The 20,857-nt window shown below is 38.1% G+C and overlaps 1 protein-coding gene across 2 annotated transcripts in view; it reads right to left on the bottom strand.

Moving 5' to 3' along the window:
- The window catches only part of FMN2 (formin 2), a 179,686-nt gene extending 163,615 nt beyond the window's left edge, over positions 1 to 16,071 (bottom strand). For both annotated transcript variants that reach the window (XM_017806715.1, XM_017806716.1), the window contains exon 1: positions 16,011 to 16,071. The gene's annotated coding sequence lies outside the window, so the exon portion shown is untranslated. The remainder of the gene's footprint in view (positions 1 to 16,010) is intronic.
- Positions 16,072 to 20,857: the final 4,786 nt, after the last annotated feature.

Genomic DNA, 20,857 nt, shown 5'->3' with positions numbered 1-20,857 from the left:
TATTCTGTTAAATCAAGTGGAAAATTACATATTGTCTTGTTGGTTTTCTTGGACAACTCCCAGAGTACTTAATGATAGGTTTGAAAAATATAGACTTTGATCGTATCAGTGAACCTTTTTGCCTGCAGAGAGCCCAAAATGTCACAAAACAATGGCAGATTTTTGAGCCTAGTCCTTTTCTGTAGGAGAAAAGGGATTAATTTAAGTACTTAGAGCTCTAATTTTATCCTTTCTACTGCAAAAAGTATGTCAACTTTTCCTTCAGACTAGTACAATCTGAAGGAAAAGTTGACAAAGATCAAATTTTTCCTGATATTCTTTTTAAAGTTTTTAAAAATCTCAAACAATGATTGCTTTTAAAAATTTCTGAAGAGAAAAGAAATTACATTAATTTTTTACCCTCTTATTCCAGTCATCAATTTCTGTTCTGTTGCATATACATACATGAATGTGTAAAAAATTGGGTAAAATAAAAAAAAGCGCTGTTGATCAGCTTTCAGTTCTTTTTAAAACACCAACCATCCTCCTATCAAGTGCCACAAGCATGTTCCCCACAGAGTGAACAACCCTGGGGCAAGCTCCCTCTGTAAAACAACCAGGAATACTAATAAAATGTGATAATCTTGATTTTGTACAAATTTGTTACATTGTTTCAAATACTTTTAGCAATTAGAAAACATTTTTTATAATATTTCCATAATCAGATTTAGAATTAAATGAATCCAACCCAGCAAGAGAGGGAAGAACATCTCTTGACTAGCCTTTGGTTTACTTCAGTACAGAAAATTAACAAAGTGAACACTGCTTGTACTAACAAACAAAAGTGCATACCTCTGTCTAAGAGTTCATAGCATGAAGGTCTGTGCAACTAGAGTGAATAATGTTAACTAAAGTTAACTAAAATTATAAACCAGCATCCCATGCAGAGAAAGATGAGAAGCCAGAAAGGAAAGGAAGTCTGAGGAAACCAAAGAAAACTGTTGCATCTATCACATATAATACTAGTGTCTCAGGCTTTTACTTCCTCTTACTGTGATCCTTTGCTGTTGTCACATGATGATCAGCAAAGGCCATCTATACAGGGGTTTATAAGTGCTGTCTTCACATTTCTGCCTTTATTTATCTCCACAGTACAGCTCAAACCGAAGTCACTATAGCAATTATAACAATTCAAGTTCATGCCTTAAGTAGAGATTAGGGGAAGTTACTGCAGGAAATATTATGGATAGATGCAGTTTCTAGTATATATGCTGCTGCTAAGAGCTGCTGATGCACAATGAATAGTATTCTCCAGTTTAAGAGGTTGTCGGCTGAGTTGTGAGCCCTCTCCACTAAAACCATTGCCTTGTCTATCTCTGTACAGCCTTAGCTGGCCCAATACTTTCGGTTTAAGGTTTTATATATTTTCAAATATATTAATGGCAATAGGCAGTACAGAAATACCATCAGTCTGTTACAGGATGAGGATGGTCACCTCACAAAACAGAGACAGAGAAAAGGCAGAGGTGTTTAACCCATTCTTTGCCTCTGTCTTCAACATGGATCATAGACCAAGGGTGTCTCAGTGCCCTGAGCTGGAGAACCATGACTGCCAGAATAATCAACTCCTAGTCGACCCTGAAATTGTGCAGGATCTGCTGCTCCAGCTGGATCCCTACAAATCTATGGGGCCTTAGAGGATTCATACAAGAATCCTCAAAGAGCTGGCTGCTGTCATTGCAAAACTTCTCTTGATTTTTGAGCAGTCTTGGCAGTGGGGTAAGATCCCAGCTGACTGAAGACTGGTGAACGTTGTCCCGGTTTTCAAGAAGGGCAAGAAGAAGGATCCTGGAAACTACAGGCGTCTTAGTCTTCCTTTAGTGCCTGGTAAAGTTATGAAGATTATTCTGGGAAGTATTGAAAAACACCTGAAAGACAATGCTATCATTGGTCACAGCCAACATGGCTTCATGAAAGTCCTGCTTGTAAAACCTGATTTCCTTCTGTAACAAGGCAACCCACTTGGTTATCAAGGGAAGCCAGTTGGTGTCATCTTTTTGGATTTCAGTAAAGTTTTTGATACTGTATCTCACAGGATCTTTCTGGACAAAATGTCCAGCCCACAACTGGATAAACACATCACGTGGTGGGTGAGCAATTGGCTCATGGGTGGAGCAAAGAGGGCAATAGTGAAGAGGGTAACATCAGACTGGTGACCTGTCACTACTGGGGTTCCACTTGGGCCTTGTGCTCTTCAACATCTTCATAAATGACTTGGACATGGGAGTGGAAAGGATTCTAAGCAGGTCTCCAGATGATACCAAACTGGGAGCAGCTGTTGACTGCCTCGAGGGCAGTGAGGCCTGCAGAGACCTTAACAAATCAGAGGACTGACCAATCACCCACCATATGAAGCTCAACAAGGGGAAGTGCTGGATTCTGCACCTGGATGTATGGACAGACTGGGAAATTAGATGCTGGAAAGTAGTGCCACAGAAAAGGACCTGAGTGTCCTGGTCAATGGCAAGTTGAAACCGTGTCCTGGGGGGCATCAGGCGAAGCATTACGAGCTAATCAAGGGAGGTGATTGTCCTGCTCTGCTCTGCACTGGAGAGGCATCACCTTGAATATTGTGTGCCATTTTGGGTACCACAATGTAAAAAAGATATTAAGCTGCTAGAGAGTGTCCAAAGGAGGGTAACAAAAATGGTAAAGGGCCTTGAGGGGAAACTGTATGAGGAGTGACTGAGCTTACTTGGTTTGTTCAGCCTGAGGGAGAGGAGACTGAGGGGAGACCTCATTGCAGTCTACAACTTCCTTACAAGTGGAAGAGGAGGGGCAGCCACTGATCTCTTCTCTGTGGTGACCAGCGACAGCACCTGAAGGAATGGCCTGAAGTTGTGTCAGAGATGGTCTGGGTTGGATATTAGAAAAAAATTCTTCACCCAGAAGGTGATCAGGCAGTGGAACAGGCTCCCCAGGGAAGTGGTCACAGCACCAAGCGTGACAGAGTTCAAGAAGCGTTTGGATGATACTCTCAGGCACATGATGTGACTCCTGGGGATGGTCCTGTGCAGGCCAAGAGCTGGACTTGATGATCCCTGTGGGTCCCTTCCAATTCAATAGTCTCTGATTCTGTAGTTCATAACAGGGGCAAAGAGACCAAAAAAATGAGAAGAATTTATAAAACCTGATTCAACACCCTGACATCTATTCTTTTTGGGTTTCTCATGTAGAAAAAAAGGCTATTGAAATATTTAGCACAACTAAGTTTAATTTCCTGACAGAATAATTTCTATAGAATACTAGTTCTTTCCACTAAGTTCCCATATAAAGGACATGAGCAGAGCAGCATAAAGAATACCTCTCAAAGTACTGCAGAATTGGGTGTAGTTATTGGTGCAATTAACTTGATCTCTATTCAAGTATTTTGTGATTTGCCTGTTCTGTAAAATCTGCAGTCTATTAAAGCTGCTAGCCTGCGGGTCAGCAGTAATTTTCAACTCCTATGCCACAGTGTGTCAGCTGGGCTAAAAATCCAGTTACACACAGTACTTGCTAATGTCCAATCTGTCCTGGCTGATTAACTAGGCTGAACTTAGCTGTGGTAGTACTTACCTGCACAAAGAGAGGTACAACCATATAAAGTGGGCTCAATCCATAACTTATGTTTTATGAGGGACCCAAAGCCTAGTTAGCACAGTGAATTCCTACTGATTTTGTAGTTAAAATGTCTTCCCTTTTGTCAGCTGAATAGTCATCTTAATAAGCCAAGTTCTGGTGCTGATTGTCAATAAAGCAAATATGTTGCAGATGACCAGCTGGCAAACTATTTAACTACAGTAAGACAAAAGAAACATGGTCCAGATAAATAACCCAGATGCCCAGATAAAGGTCCTGAAATTCAATTCAGCTGATAACGTTTTTGTACCAAAAGTATTATGCCATGTATAGGCTCCACCACTGAACATGCAGCTTTTGTAGGGGTAAATACGTAGGGCAATTAGTGTGATCCAGTTAGGGAATGAAATGTTCATTCCACTAAAAATGGAAAGTTAAAATTTTACCACATCAGTCCTTTCCTCACTATACGCATTCCCAGTCTTTCATATTCTTATGCCTTCTTCCTCAACTTCAACATCTTCATCTGACCAAGTATCTAATATCAACTGTCCTACTGAATTTTTTGTCCTAAGCAACTCTTCTTTGACTGTCTCCACCACTGCTGTATACAAGATTTTTTTGTGTAATGTCTCATCTTGTTTTATGATTTATCCAAGGTCATTCACAGACTAAGTGTTCTCAATATCTTGGGTGACTTACTTCTAGCTACAAAATGGCATCTCTTCTCCTGTACTTGTTTATCTTAATTAATTTCTTTTTCTGACTTGATAATCCTGATGGCTCCCTTCCAACTCAGCATATTCTATGATTCTATATGATTCTATGAAAATTTCACAGCCTAGAGTGCTTTAGAAAATTAGTTATAGAATCTCAAGTAATACCTAAGCATTGATTTATGCAACAATGAGCAAGAAAAAATTTCAAACAAATTATGATTTTTCCCCTACTTTGCCAATATCCTCATATTAAGATCTTACATAAAACTATTTAGAAAGTACAGTCCTTCCCAGCATCCAAGCTGGTCAGTCTAACACATTAAATTATATGAGATATGATATTTCCATTTCATTTATGTTCAGGAAAGATCTTCAAGTAAACAAAATTGAAATACTCAGCAGCAGTCCCAAAGAAGAAACTTTGTGTGAACTGTCCATATAGCAGCTCATCTTTTTGAATGTGTTTACAATAAGAAGGATGAATTATGCCCTAAGAGGGCTTATTTTTCAATTTTTTTTACATAATGTGCTCAGCACTGAGGAAAAAACACTCCCTGGGGAAAAAGAGATTAAATGTTCAATTAACAAAATTCTGAAAGTCTTTTCTAAGCCAGTTTAGTCTTAACCTGGGGTGTTATTATAGGAAGAGTTTGTGTTACTAAGTGTTAGCGTTAGGCTGCCTTAGCATAGCCTAAAGAAAGAGGGAAAAAAAAGATAATGAGAAGACTCATGACTTTTAAATAGGGTATTTTTGTTATCATCTGGTGCTTTATTTGCTTCTGTGACAGAAATCTTCCAAATATCTGAAAGATTTCAGGATATATTACCTTAAAAATTATTCTAAAAAAGGGATTTGTACTGGTGGTAAATATGGTTTAATATTAAGCTTCTAGCAGTGGTCTGTACAGACAATGTTGCAGGAAGCACTCCAAGCCTAAACAATGGGAAATTTTGTTCCCCAAGTGTGTCATCCAGATTTATATACGTCCTCAGATAAGGGAGTTCATTTTAATTGTCTCAAAACTGCAAACAGCATTGTGCTGTTCTTGCTATCATGTTATCTCTGTCTTACACTCAAAGATACGTCAGCCAAAGAAAGTAGGGACCTGTTGTACCAAGCACTAAGAAAAATGCTGCAAGTGCACCGTTCCTGCTCCAGAAAGCTGACAGTCTAAGTTGACTCACATGGATAACCTCATTAACTCAATTACATTTATTCTCTTCCCACTGCCTTTCACTGCTTTTGCACCACAGGGTAGCGAAGAGGTATTTTATATCAGTAGCCTTCCTGAAATTATGGACTAGAGATAGATTCTTGATGTGGAAAGGACAGACATCCTGGCTTAGCAAAATTAGGTGGTCATTTCACATGTAGAGCACCATGCAAGTACGAGTGAAGTGGGAAAAGAAATAAGTCTGTCGGCACTTTCAAATCAATGGACAATAAGGTACAGAAAGGCTCAGGACAGTACAGAGCACGTGTGTCACTGACATGGGATGCATATGACATCAAATGCTCAATCACAATGTAGCATTACAAGGAAGTAAAGGAAAGGAAAGGAAGAATTGGAAAAGCAAAACTGAAGACAGACGGAAGATCCGTCTTTTCTGTAATACATCATAAGGAAGCACTGCTTTGAACTCTCTGGTTTCCGGGCGGCTCAGCTGTGGGTGTAGACATTAGCTTCATGCTTCTATTTCATCCAAATACAAGAAGTCTCAAGTACTGAAAAAGCAAAGACCTTTTCTGCCTCACAGATACCAAAGCGCTGGACTTTTCCTGCCCAATTGCAGGAACATATCAACTCATGTTGATTTACTAAGCTTAATTTTCAACCCTTACTCTTACCATTGCTGCTTCTGTGGCAAGACAGAGTAGCCCAATGTGAGTCTTCAAAAGAGAAGAAAACTCTTATGATAGGATCAATATAGACATGAGGCACTAATCTAGATTAAGGCCTTACTGTGCACCAAGTACCCTGTAAGCATAACAGAAGATAAGCTTTGGGATTTTGGGGTGTTTGCTTGGTGATATTTTTGGTGATGGTTCTGTTTTTTTTTTTTTTTTGCCTGAGGCATATAAAGCAAAAATGTGCAATATTAGAAAAGACACCTTATTTTAGTGTTGTCAGATAAGTATCTTACATCAGCCTGAGAAACAATGAGAAAAGAAATTGACAAAATAGTTTCAGATCCTACTTTTTTTCTGTTGCACTCCACTGAACTTACTGTCATTCACTCCCATTATGGACTATTCATGACATGATTCTTTTTTTTCCATCATCTTGATTAGACACAAATAAGCTTCTTCTGTTCCCTCTAATTCAACACTAATAAAAAATATCTCAAGTGCCACGACAGGGTTGTAAGCAGTCCAAGGTTTCTGTGTAAAATTTTACATTATTGCCAGCCTGACATTACTCCCTCTGACATGGAAATCAAGCTGTGTCCTACAGAGGAAATCAGATGGCTTTACAGTAAACCACAGTACTCCAAGTTGTCTGTACAGGCAGGAACAAGTCAATTAAAAATAGTTGTGAATAAACATCTGTTTAGCAGTATGCAGGTTCTAAGATTTTTCTGATAATAGAACTCAAGAAATTTCCATATATATATATGGAAACTGTTTTTAAAGATATATTTTTAATTTAACTCCTATGGTCCTCAGCAGAGTTAAAGCCCCTTAAACTGGCATTAGCCCAAATCGTGTATTAATAAGGCTGCTTTTGTTGCCAATTAAAGCCCTAACTGCATGGAAGATTTCAGGGAGACCTTAAGGCAAAATCGATACCAAAGGCACCTTTATTTACAAATACACATATATCGTGACACAGCTGCCTTATTCCTCAATCAGGGTCTTCTGCAGTTGTGTCCTAGAACCCTTGATACTCTAGTTGGTGTAGCTTGAAACAAATAGATCCTGCCCACTGTTTTCTGAGAAAGGCATACAGAGAAAAGACAGAAATATCTTGTTCATGACCTAGAAAACTATTTCTTACACAAATATTAGCATGTAGCTTAGCTTGTATTTCAAAGAGGAAGAATGTCAAGTTACTTAAAAATTCCTTTAATTATACTGTCTGCTGTGAGCTATTCATATGCTTTGTTGATTATGTTTCATTCCACATCCCAGTTCGATCATGAAAATAAGTGCAGAGAAGAGAGCCTTGAAATATTTATAATGAGTATATTTAAGGGCAACTTTAGAGAAGGTAAATTTAAACTCTCCATTGAAATATAGCCTGTATGTAAACTGCTGTGCTAGAGTAGAACACTAATGAAAGTCATAGAGTTCTGATGCTAAAAAAAATGCTAAAGGCCTAGGGTGTTGCATGAAGTAGAGAAACCTCCAGATCAGAATTTAATGATTAAAATATTGGAAAGAGATTGAGTTTTCTTATGTTCAGATGAGAAGACATCAAAAGGAATTTAGCATAGGTAAGGATTAAAATTTTGAATATGTAAACATTTGTTGATTTCAGATGGCACAAAGAATTTTCAATTTATGTTACAGAATGAATTAACAAAAAAAAAAAAAAAGGAAATTTGATCCAGGTCAGGTCAGGTGTGTACACATGTAAATTGCAAAAATGATTCTATATGTTCAGTATGATGAACTTTGAAAACTGCTGGGGTTTGGGGTATTTTTGAGTTGTCATCTGATGACTAAGATTGAGATATCTTACAGACATTTTGCAGACACCAAGAATTTCAATAACTGGAATTGACTACAAAACTATTTCAGAGCTATGTAAAATAAGTTCTCACTACTTAAATGTCCTTTTACCTGGCACATCTCGATTTTTGCTTTATAGAACGATTTGTCTAAAGACTGCATGAAAGGACATTCAACCTCACTCTTTCCAGTTAAAATAATTTCTTAATAAAACCTCAAATACAAGACGCTTCTGAATTCTTTTGCATTTTTGAGTGCAGCTGGTTTCTACAGGCACACTGACATAACTTGGACTATGTTATTTATTTATTTCAACAGCTTGTGGCTTTTGCACACATTTCAGACTGTTTCTTCTGCTAGAAGAAATATCCGCAGAAACTGTGTTTGTATTGTTACCTCATTTATCATCTCAAACGAGAGAAAACAGGTCTGATGTACGTGAGTAAGCCACGTACTTGGTTGGTTATTTTTAAACTTTGGGGGTATAACTTTTCGTCTTTGGTAAGATTATTCCTCCTCTCCACCCCCCTTCCTCCCCCAGACATCTCTAGACAACTCAACTTTATATCAGTTAAAAATTATAAGAAAATTATAATAATCCAGCTTAGGGAAGAACAGTTGCAGATCTTAGAAGATTGAATATGAGCTGCTGTAACACATCCTTATCTGCTACTTATTTCTTTATTTACACACTCATCGTGTTTTTCTTTGAGTATTTGTCTTTAGATCAAAATCCACATCCAGCATAGATAGGATGAGCACAAGTGGTTTGACACTACACCAAGGCTATTTTGGAAACATGATGGAAATCTCTTTGGTCAAATTAATTGATACCTACTTTTCTTAGTTTATCCCTACCATGTCCCCTCTTGAAGGCATGCAGGAAAGAACTTTTGTGATGAAAGAAAAGGAAAAAAAACCATCCATGCAGTTATGTAGCCTGGGTCACAAATATAAGTTAGTCAAATATTATGCGGGTAGCCTGAAGACCCTTCCCTGTAGTTAAACAGGAACACAAGTGGTGTGCTGTTGAGGCAGCAAACCTACTGTGACTGTGGTGGAAGTATGGCCTCTATCCTGTTCATGTCCTACTTGCAGACACACTGTAAACAGGCTGCAGAGGAAAGAGAAGAGAAGCAAAGAGCAAAGGACTGCAAGTTGTCATGTTCTGAAACCACTGCTTGCTTTGAGAGATTCTCCCATAGCATTAGGACTTGGAGCCTCCACAGATGAGAAGGAAGAGTCTATGCAGGCACAGACATTTCTTCCATGCAGCCAGGAGCATGCAACAGTATTGACTTGTAATAAGAGAAGGTAGCTGGAGATCGGGAAGAAGGAGCTAATTATTGTTCCCTTTTTTTCTTTCAGTAAAGTAGTATCTTAACATAGTGCACATCCTAAACTATCTGCCATAGGCTATCCAGTGCTTAATCTTAAAAAATATTTAGTCCTAAATGACAGACAAAGTTTAGAGAACTCAGCTGAGCATATAATGTTGATCAACTTTTTAACAAAAACAAAAAACTTTTTCTCTTTTGGATTGGGAGCTTCATAGGGAGTTAGGAATTCAGTTACAGATTTTCTGCTATGCTTTTAGACCTTCCAATTTCTCTGGAAGTATGTGCATATGTTAAGTGCTATGTCTTAGATATATTTAGCTACATTAACACCTTTGGAGGCAAATGCAAGCGTATGTCTGCAGCTGCTGCTAGTCCAGCCATCTCTGACTGGTACACTTTTCTGTCTTTGATACCACCCATGCAACACTCCAAATAAGTCTCATTCAGATGTGCACAGAGTTCAATTCACTCTTTCTGTCTTCATTGCTAAAAATACCCTTTACCCTTATGCACAGCTGGTTACTTCATGACATTCCTTCTACTTAGAAGGTGGAAAACCTCTTAAGAGCCTAAGGCTGTTCAGAAATGCTCCCTGGGGTGGCTATAAGATAAAACCCCAAATTCAGCCTTCTATCCTGTGAGATAATTCCAATATAATCCCAGAAGAGTTTCAGATACTGCCAGCAACATGTGAGCCACTTAGCCTTGTGTGCAGCCAGAGTCCTTATTTATTAGATCACCAATTTTTTTCTTCAACTCTTAGACCATTAATTTCCCAAATACACCTTTAATAAAGGTAATAATAATAATAATAAAATGGTCATAATGCAGCCTTACCTTGTTTCCTGCCAAAACATATTCTGATACAGACTCTGCAACTTCTGTTCCGTAGAAACACTTTCACACAGACTATACTTTTATGAGAGTCAGAATGTCTGGCTTTTTTGCTCTGGGCACCATTTCCAGTCACATGAACTGGGAACAGTTTGATTCAGATGTTAACAGCCACTGACATTTGCAGGAATGTTGCTTAAAAAAAAAAAAATCATAAATGCTTAAGAAATTTCACTGCTTAAAAGATTTAGCACAAAAGTTATTGAAAATACAGTATGTGTTTTATTTGGAAGAACATAGGTGTTCACAGTAATATGGAACATAAGTATATATTATGTTATGGAGCAAACCATACAGAATAAAGCTTTGTCTCAAATTTCATGTCTTTACAAGCTCACTAAAGTAGGACTGTGCAAATCAGGGAAGAATACGACATTTTAATTTTAAATGGATGTTGGAGTCTGAGAAATTAAATGGGATGAATTCCACAACCTGACAAAAGTAGTGGATAAGACTAAATCTGTGACTGGCACCTCAGCTTCCAGCAAACTCTCTTCCCTCTCTTCATTATTTTAAGCATCTTTTTCAAGTCTGTAAAGTGATATATTTTTTTTTTGTCTTAGATTTGAAGGAGCTCTCCATCTGGGGGAGGGGAGAAGACAACAGATTTGTGGTTTACATTTCATAGGACTACAGTAATGGAGACACTCAGAGTACAGCTCTCTTTTGTTCCAATTTCAGGCTCTCAGGAAGTCTCATGTTCAGAGAGGGGCATTCAAGGGGCATTGCTACGTCCCTCAATCATTGTATTACAGGATAAGATGTAGCTGGGTCCAAGCATCTGACAGACTCTTACTGCTCTCTCTGTAAACGGAAGTTACATGGATTATTTTAAGCCTTCCTCCCACCTGAGATACTTCCTTTCTACACTCATTGGTCTTTTAAAGGGACCACAAAAATCAAAGACCTCGTGAAGCCTATAAAGAGCATTCAGAAGTGTTAAAATCTTTTGCCTTTCAAGATCAGTGAGAGAGGAGTAACTTAAAGCCAGCTAAATGTAGACAGATTAAAGCAATACACAAGGAACATATTGTTCCTTTATAATCTTTGCTTGGTTATGGGAGCAGAATATTGGGATTTTTCTAAGGAGAAACAGAGGGAGGGGGAAAAGGAAGTTATATGTTTCCTCTTTTCCCATTAGCATGGTTTCCACAACTCTTGCCCCTTTGCCAAAGAGGTAACCAAATGACTGGCAAACCAAGTTTCTGTGCTATGTACAGGACAGAAAATAAATTGATAAGTGTGCAGTGGTGTAGACCAGCAGTTCTAACACAGCTAGTAAATTCCTGCTGCCTAGTGAAAGTTTTGCGGGAAATACCTATACATATTTTGTGGCTGTCAGACTTCCTAACTATGTGCAGATCAACTTTATCGTACCACTGTACTAAGTCCATCCAACATTTGTCAGAAATGAGCTGATTTTGTATGTTTGTATGAGCAATCAAGGACAGAAGCAAAGAGCATCCCTTCATAAATTACTTAATTGGGGTTTTTTTGTTCAGAACCTAATGGTAATCTAAATCAGTGATCACGTCCCTCCAAGATTAATTAATGCCAGAAAACTGTCCCTTCCATAAGTATGTTAGACTGAATGAGAATGAGCTACACAGTCAGTGCTTGTGTTCCAAAGAAATGGCTAGGGTATGCAGAAGGCACTCTTTCAGTTAAAAGCTAATATCCATTTGGTGTAGCATCCATAGGCAAACGAGTTTGATGCCTGCAAGTAAGTGAGAGTAGATATAATCTCTTAATTTGTTTTGAAAATTCTCTTGAAAGATTCCCAATTCTTGGGAATGACCCTGTATACACATCCCGAAAGTTAAACATAATGAGGCAGTGACTAGAACAATTTTTTCATTTAGTTTGAAAGCATGAGATATTACTATTTCTCATATTTTCAGCCTAGAGTACAGGTAAAGTGTTTCTCTAAAATAATATATAGTTTTATCCAAAAGGTGTGAAATTTCCATACTCCAGGAGGAAGAATTTCAGCGACCTTCAAACACAGCCATGTGAACTTTATAGTATTCCTGCTTCATGAGATTTCTTCCCCAGTCTAAGATTTAAAGGACTAGGCCTATAGGATATTAGGTAGCTCACTATTTTCTCCTCCCACATATTGACAGCATTATCATTATTAAGGCACTGAATTAGACAGATCAAAAAAAATCATGGCCATCTGAAAACACCACAGTCCAAAAGAGGGATATTTATCCTGCCAGAGTGGGTTTTGCCAGAGTGGGTTAGCAAGGTTATTATGAAGACTCATATGAGACTATTTCACGGAGACAGCTCATGAAGTAGTGAATGATGTAAAGATGTTCAGAAGAAGGAAGATAGAGCAAGCAATACAAGAAGCTACAGGGCAGTCAGAGAAGAAGAAAATACATTTTGTTTAAAAACATCCAGACACCATCTGCCCTGCAAAAAAACCCAAGTCAAACCAAAGAAACTCCTCCACGATTCATGGCAAGATTGCTTTAGAAATCAAATGGGAAAACTTCCTTTTGATTTCATTTTGTCTGTAGAGCTATCATCCCAGCAACTTAAACAGATACTGAATATGCTACAACTCAGCAGCCTACAGAGCTCTCTCCCCTTCAGTTATCAGACTGTGTGTGGGATTCCCTGAACCTATGATCCTGGTTTCAATCCTCCACAGAGGGATGTGCACTGATCGTTTAGTGAGTCACACACGTGGGTGGATTTTGCATCTTTACCACTACATGATCTAATTTAACCACTGGCACAAGTCAGAGAAATTGCTCCTGGACCCGTTTTCCTCCAATTATCAAATCATTCTATCTTAATGTTAAGACAAGGTTGATAAAAACTAATGACCTAAAAGGAAAGCATGTGTATGGAGGTGTTTTACTACAATGTCTTCCAATGTTCCAGACAGTCAAGATGGAAAAATGGATTTTGTTTTTTCCTACCTGTCAGGGAAAAGAAAAACCAACAACAACAAAACAGTGAAGTTGCCATATTTAGTAGCACAGTCTAGAAAATCAGAGTGATGGAAAAGCCAGAGAACATGGGAATTTTTTTTGTGTGGTTTTTCTGTCTGTTTGTTTACTTTTGTGCAGGACACAAATAGAAATCTTATTTTAGTGAAGTATCCGTAAAAGGTAGTATGCATTAAAATTGTTGCCCTGACAAAAACCATACCTAGGGCAGCAATACAAGGATTTTTTTTTTCCCTGTCCAAAGCAGCATTTAGAGTGATATAAAATGACACTAGCTGCCTTTTTCCCCCACAGGCTGTTGAAGATAAGCTACAAATGTTATTTGTTGGAAGCTGAGTCACCAGGTACAGCAGCTTTTGTGAAGAATCTTGCAAAGGTTCTCCATATTAAGAAGTCAAAACTCTTCTTTCTTTATGTAACACAGTCTTCTCAGAGGAGAGAGGGCCAATGGCCCTCCATACTCTGGAAATAAAAAGTTACATTAGATTTTGAAGGATCACAGGGTATTTAGCTGTAACAAGTGCCCACCAAGTTTTAATCATAGTCCCATTATTAAAACAGGGCTTTAAGACTGAAAGCCACATATGAAACTTAAGAATTGTAACTCAGAGCACATCACTCTGATGTTTTAGGAATTCAAAGCAACTAACAGCATAGTTTTAATGTAATGAAATGTGTTCAGTAGGTACACTTCCCTTTGTTTGAAAGTTCAGCACAGCACCACACCTCAGTGGAGGCACTCAAAGGACACAGGAAAAAGACAAATTATGGAGCAAGATGAAGGTCTGAACTTCCATTATTACTACTTGGAAGTATCTTACTTTATGCATACAGGGAAAGGAAGAGAAAAATCTCCTAATATCCTTTTTTTTTTTTTTTTTGGTGGATATTTGGTCAGATGAATAATTAAGTCGTAACTCTATAAATTTGTCTTTAGTTTTTAGGCTTTATTTTACTTTCTGGTCATTATTTCAAACCTGTTTACTGAACTACTGCTGAACATACTGCTTCATCAGAGTTCCTGCAGAGTAAATTAAGGCAGTTATTTTGTATAAGCAGGTTTTTTTATGTGATATAAAGCATCCTCAGAACACTGGATGGATATTATTAAATTTTATTGTAGCCTTACAGAGATAGCACAAATTTTATGGGGACAGGGAGTCATAAAGAAATTAGAGTATCAGCTTGGTCTTCACATCATATTCTGTGTTTCAAAGGCAGAGACAGAATTCCCAGAAGAGTCCTATCAGACAGCATAAATTGACAGAAATAGTATAGAATGTGTCTACAATAACTATACTACTGGAAAATGTGCAATTCTTGCTCTCAGCCTGAAACAGCAATTCATTGCTCTACTAGCTGATGTCAGCTGCAGGAAGAAACAACAGGCAGGGGATTCTGAGGAGTATCATAATCTCAGTATATGGGCTGTACTTTATTACTTCAGAAATTAGGTGCAGTCAGTGAATAAAGTCAGTGAATAAATACTCTCAGTTTTAACACTGCATCTACTGGGTCTATCGTGCAGCTTCTAAAGGAGAAGAATCTCTGTGACGAGAGAGAAAGAAGATAAAAGCTAGATTGATAATTAAGAAAATAAAGCTGTTACTGTTTATAGCAAACCACAGAGTTGCTTTCCAACAATTTCAAGGATCGAGAAAGTGTTACACAGTTCAAATTGAAACTTAATTCTAGTGTCTGTCATCATTTCAGAGCAGATTCTGGGAAATTCACACAGCTGAACTTGTCACCTGGTATTGTTTTGTCCCTTTTGCAAGCATGAAAGCATGGACAGACACTGTACTTTTTCCAAAACTGTCCAACAATTAAGGAACAGAAGTACCTTGAGCCCAAGGCTTGTGTTCAAGTCACTGAAGACCACGATCCTTACAAAAAAGCTCACTGCCCTAACTAAAGCTGTATCCCTGTTTTGGGGCCCCAGGTGGTCCTCAAACTCCACTTCTCAGAAAGGTCTTGAGCTGTAGCTGCTTGGTAGTGCCAGTTTCACTAAATAAGACAGACGCTGCTTAAGAACAAAGAGAAGAAGATTTGGCTGTAGATGCAACCATGTCCTTTTAAGTGTTCCTCAAGTAGGAGATGGAGACCCTATGTGCCAGTGGTCACATTGAGTTATGTTCTCTAACATTTGTTACAAATACATATCCTGCCTAAAGCTGAGGCTACAAGTGCTGTGACAGATTTTCTCACATTACTTTTCAAACCAACCCACCAATCTGAAGTTTGCTACTGACAAAAGCACGTTGTTTTGGTGTACAGTTTGCATACTTTATATGATACCTCCTCCCTATTCAGTTATTTTTCCTCATTCAGTGCTAAGTTCCTTGTTTAAAAAACAAACAAACAAACAAAAAAACCTCCAAATTTTCTCTTGAAAATTTTCCTCCCTCCACAGCAAACTCTGAATATTTTAAGATATATGCATGATTGAAGTTTTTCCATAATATTCCTGTTCCTGAACTTGGCAACCTTCCTGTGTTTTAGTTTGAAATAAGTTTAGTTTGAAGTTACATTTCGTTGAATGGTTCCTACCCTTAAGATGCAAAACATTAGCTGTATAATCAATATTTTTAAAAAATCCTAAACATAATTACTTCTGTTTTCAGAAGGCTTCTTGCAAGATATCTTTATGGTGTACAGGATAATGCTGTCTAAAAAGTATAAAAATATAAAAATAACCCCCCAAACATTTAAACAATTCTGAATTTAATGAATATATAAGGATACATTTCTTGAGACAGTATCTTAAGACCCAGTAGAAGCCTGAGGAATCCACTAAAATGACAGCAAAACTTACCTTAAGAAGAATCAGAATGGAGGCTCTAGTTTCTCTTATACCTTGTATTCAATCAAGTGCTTATGGCAAGACTTAATGCTGACTCCTTCCGCCTCTGTAGTGGGTCAGAAAAAAAAGAGATAGTCAGAATCTAAGCACTCCGATAGGTTTGGCAAACTGAATAGAAGTAACATCTGGCTCCCTGCCTGAAATTAATTGGAGAAATATATTACAGGCTCTGCTCTTATCATCAACTGCCAAGAAGCATTTAGATAATGCTTCTTTACAAGAGGAGAAAGAAAGATTTTTTTTTTCCAGAATGATGCATGTACACTGTCAAGCAGATAACAATTAAGAACTTATTGGTGAATATGAGAGGAAAAAAAAGTTACGTCACTTAGTTTTTCCTTTAAAAAAACCCCACAATTCCAAATGTAGAGAGAGAGATTTTTTCCTATGGATTTCAGGATGAAGAATCCAGTTAATAAACTTTAAGTTTTAAGATGCTTTGCCTACATATTTTGTTTAAGCACTGAAAGTCAGACCTCCTTCTTCCTCTTTTGTTAGATCATCAGTAGAAATTACCATGTCTGCAGGGGTGTGAAACTGCACCTGTGACTCCTTACCAGCCCTCCTGGCTCTGCCACAGGTGTCCCAGTGCCTGCGTCAGAATTACTACTGTCAGCAAGGGATTTTCATGTAGCTGTCTCTGTTGGCTGTAGTAGGATTCTACAGGGAGGAACCAGAAAACAATAGAGACTGAAAAATATGGGAAAACAGAAAAAGAAAAGCTCCCTGGAGAGCAGAATTTGAAAGACTCTTTTCTGCTAAATGGCTATTAGCATAACAAATTACATGGTACACAGACATCAGGTTAAACTCTGTTTATTATTATTACTGTTTATTATTATTATCTGTTTATTATTGTTATTAACCTTAAGTGAGCAGGTGAAACTGAGCATACCAATATCTTACATTTGGACAAAGATGGATGAATATTGTGGCAGAGAACAGAACAGGAATCAAATAAGGTGAAAATTAAGATAAGCAGGCAAGAAAGAAACTAGAATAGGAGACAAAAAGAGATTAGGTAGAAAGAATATGGCAAAGCTTTTTTTTGTTCTCCTTACTTCTTGCATCACATGGCAGGAAAGGCCTGGAGTGGCAGGCATTCATTCGGAGCATGATCATCAGCCTGGCTCCCCTGAAACAAGTGTCCCGGCAGGCTGCTTTAGGCAGTGGCAGAAGGAGCTTTACCCCAGCCCAGGATCAGCCCTGTGCTCACTGTGACTGGTGGGGTATCAGGACTTAGCCTGGCTAACAAGACTCAGCATATTGCTAAAAGAAGTGCTCCCACATGCTTTCAAGCAGGAGGGAGCAGTTGAGTACCTTCCAAAAAGATTGGCAGTCTTGCTGGCATAGCTGAAGATTTTTCACCTCCTCGCTGGTAGCAGATCCTCTCTGTTCTTTCCGTATAGTGAAATACAAACCTGTGAAGTCTGGTACTAAATTGTTCTGGACTCATTTTAGGCAAAACAGATGTAACATGGCTTCACAGTTTAGAGCTATTCACTGTAGGCTGGCAAGCCAAGTAGAATGACATCTGTATGATCCCCAGCCTTTTGGCATTCACACTGATGAGCAACACCAGTTTTCCCCATGCATACAAAGTTTTTTAAATCATCACTGCAGAACTTACCTTAGGCTGGTCTGGCTTCACAGGGCTGATAAAAGCTTGTCTCATACACAAAAGCATCTGGTGTGGGTTCTGCAGCGCTAGAGGTATGCTTGGCGAGGTTCTGTAAACTCACAGGGAAACAGGGAAGTGCTGCCTAGATAGGGAGCTGGATGAAGTTAGAGTAATGAAGACAGGAGACAACTGTGGAACAGCACAGTAATTAGAACATAAATCGAGATTAATCACAAGGAAAATGTTTATATTTCGGTACTGATAAATACTTGGTTTTGATTAAAAGCAGTGCTGCAATTTATTCAACTTTTCCCAGATTAATTTCTACAAATAAAACTGTGCTAATAATTTAATAATTTCATATTTTTGTCTCAGATTGTGATATAAATGAGTGCACATATAGCAGACTTTTGGACCTGCACAAAGTAAATTTTTGTATCAGTTAACTAAAAATATTACAAACTAAGCCATGAGAAAAAGGGTGATGGTCCCGATATGAGAATATATATTATCAACTCTTACACTTACCTTTTCATTGAATAAGGTTTAGGTATTTGTACAAAGGCAAGCATGTGGATGGTTGGCTGAACCACTGGTTATGACTCTACCAGCTAGAGTTTCATAAGTAATTAGTTAATCTGTGAAAAAATTTGTGAGGTTTGTGCATTTTTTGATCATAATAAGCATACCTCTTTGGTTTGTTTTCACACACATTTGTTAGGCTTTCCTGCATAGGAAATAGCATAATTAGCAAAATAGCTTATTGGAAAAATAAACAATCCAGAGGCATGGGTTGTCAGTCACATTTATTGATACAGCAAACTAATTAAGTGGAGCTAGGCTTAGCTACCAAATTAAAAATCTGATGCTGAAATTGGGAATCAATCTCGCTGTTAGTATTGCCAGTGATGTCATGCGGCGAAAATCCCTCACTCAGAACCCTTTGCGGCGAATGAATCCATGGGAGACAGACTTTGTCCAGGAAGAATTCTCTTGTAACTTTATTTCTACATTTATATACAGTACAAGAGTCCGAGCTATCAAGCCAGGCGAGGTGTTATTTATCTGCACACATACCACACAGACACTCCCGTGGCTGCCTTCAGCCACAAAGAACAATCATGCTTCAAGTAGCTTTCCAGCTTGACCTTGTGATTCTTTTCACACACACGCTAATCTTATCTCTGGCTTGCTCAGGACCACAATATTTTTGCTTTAACATTTTCTTCTTCTTCTTCTATTATCCAGGTGGCTGGCTGTTGTCTTGTTTAGCTGCTCCTACATCGTCAGCAGGACAGCACTTAGGAAAGGTTATAAGAGTCTGCTTTACTGTCCATTGTTACATTCTTTTCTTCTACATCTAAATAAATAAATATGGCTAAACTAGAAATTTATTTAGAATAATTACTATTATTCAAATATACTTCATAGATTTGGAATCAAGTTTTTCTTCCCTAAACCACATATATATGAAATTTGTATAACCATCCAATTCCAGACAGTGGAGCATTGGGAAAACATCACAGCATAACACCAAACTGATAGAAGCTTTTAAAAAATCACCATATTTCTCTTCCTGCTCCTCAGTTTTCCCTTCCTAGGCTCCTTCTCTGATCATTTTTGTATGTCTTCTGATCCCTTTTTGTATATGCTGAAGTTACTCTCTCTCCCCAGGCCTCAGTTCTTGTTCTTCCACTTCTTTGCTCTTGCTCTTGCTAAAATGATATAAAACAATTCATACCTGGAAATGAATGTGAAAGACCCCAGGTATGATGGTGAGACAGTTGAGAAGTTATAGTCTTTTTATTTGTCATTTGGGTTTAACAGGAAAGGAGGCTAAAAAATGATGATCCTTTACTGCCAGGGTAGAAAGAAACAGATCATATAGGCTAGAGGCTATTAATTTTTGGGTGAGTGGATTCTCAAGGACAGCAATATATAAAAATAAATATTTTTGAAATTAAAATATTTGTACTTGGAGAAAAAAACCCACCATCTTTCTTGATGTCAGTGGCCCACATAAATGATGCAAAGCCTTAGAGCCTGTTGTGAGGTAAAGGCTCCTGAAAATGGTAACTCATTGTCCTTTAATGTTAAACAAAACTTGCTAAAAGCCAACAAGCAACAAATCCTAAGCTTGAGATAATATCACAACAGTTTCCAGTTTCTGAGATAGGTTTATCATGTACCTGGGATTCACAGTATCATATTTTTGGCCTGGAGGGCATCTTTCTTACCAAGGAAGGCATGCCCTTGTGTAAAGACAAGACTTAGCAATGATACAGTGCTTCTGCAGAGCAGGAATTGGTTAAAGATGTAGGAAACATGGTGAGGGTCTAACTCCCAGTCAATATGGCCAGGGGAACCACTGACTGCCAGCTAGAGAAGGGCAGGAGCCAGGGGAGGTAGAAGGCAGATCCTGCCCACTTGCAGAGCCTGGAGCACAGCCAGTGTGCACTGGGAAGGAATGAAATCCAGCACAAGGGACTTGACTTGCTCCGCAGCATGACTGCAAAGGCGAACCTCACCTTCCAGTCTTTGCTTCCAGGAGTCTGTCTGTGCATTGGTTTACGTGGGCTTTAGAAAGGGAGGCGTTTGGTGGAACAGGTGTTCAGACATCACCATCCTCAGGTCCATGTCTTGGACTGCCCAGAGAGCTGGCAATATGGTGTAGGAGAATGTAGTAATATGAATGTATTTGCTTAGAGTGAAAAACACTGAGATGATGCTGACTCTCTGCCCCCGATTAACTCCTGGTTGTTCTGCCTTTGAGGAAGACACCAGAGGAACAATATTAAGCAGTTCTGTTACAAGTTTTCTTTTTCCTTGCAACATTTAATGTTCAGTTAAACATCAAGAAACATGATCAAGAACTGTTTTACAAAAGAGATCTTTTCTTGGTTTTTATTTGTGCAGAAAGAAGATTTTAAGAATAAATACCATTTAACATCATGTACTATTTTATTTGGATGATGTACATCATCCAAATTGTAGGTCTATATAGATATACAGAGGCAGGTAGTCATATAGTTATATATTTAATGGTAAAGACTACAAGTAAATTTAGCAGGAAAACATATTTAATCAATTTTCAACAATCTAATTTTTTAAAAAATTGAGCTATCAACTATCTTGTTATATTGCCATGCTTTCTTTGCTTTCTTATAGCTTTTTTTTT

Source organism: Lepidothrix coronata, unplaced genomic scaffold (genome assembly GCF_001604755.1).
Source record: "Lepidothrix coronata isolate B3197 unplaced genomic scaffold, Lepidothrix_coronata-1.0 Scaffold16, whole genome shotgun sequence".
In the NCBI taxonomy this organism is placed as follows: domain Eukaryota; kingdom Metazoa; phylum Chordata; class Aves; order Passeriformes; family Pipridae; genus Lepidothrix; species Lepidothrix coronata.
Note: the sequence above shows the minus strand (reverse complement) of the source record. Positions and strands in the feature narration are given on the sequence as shown.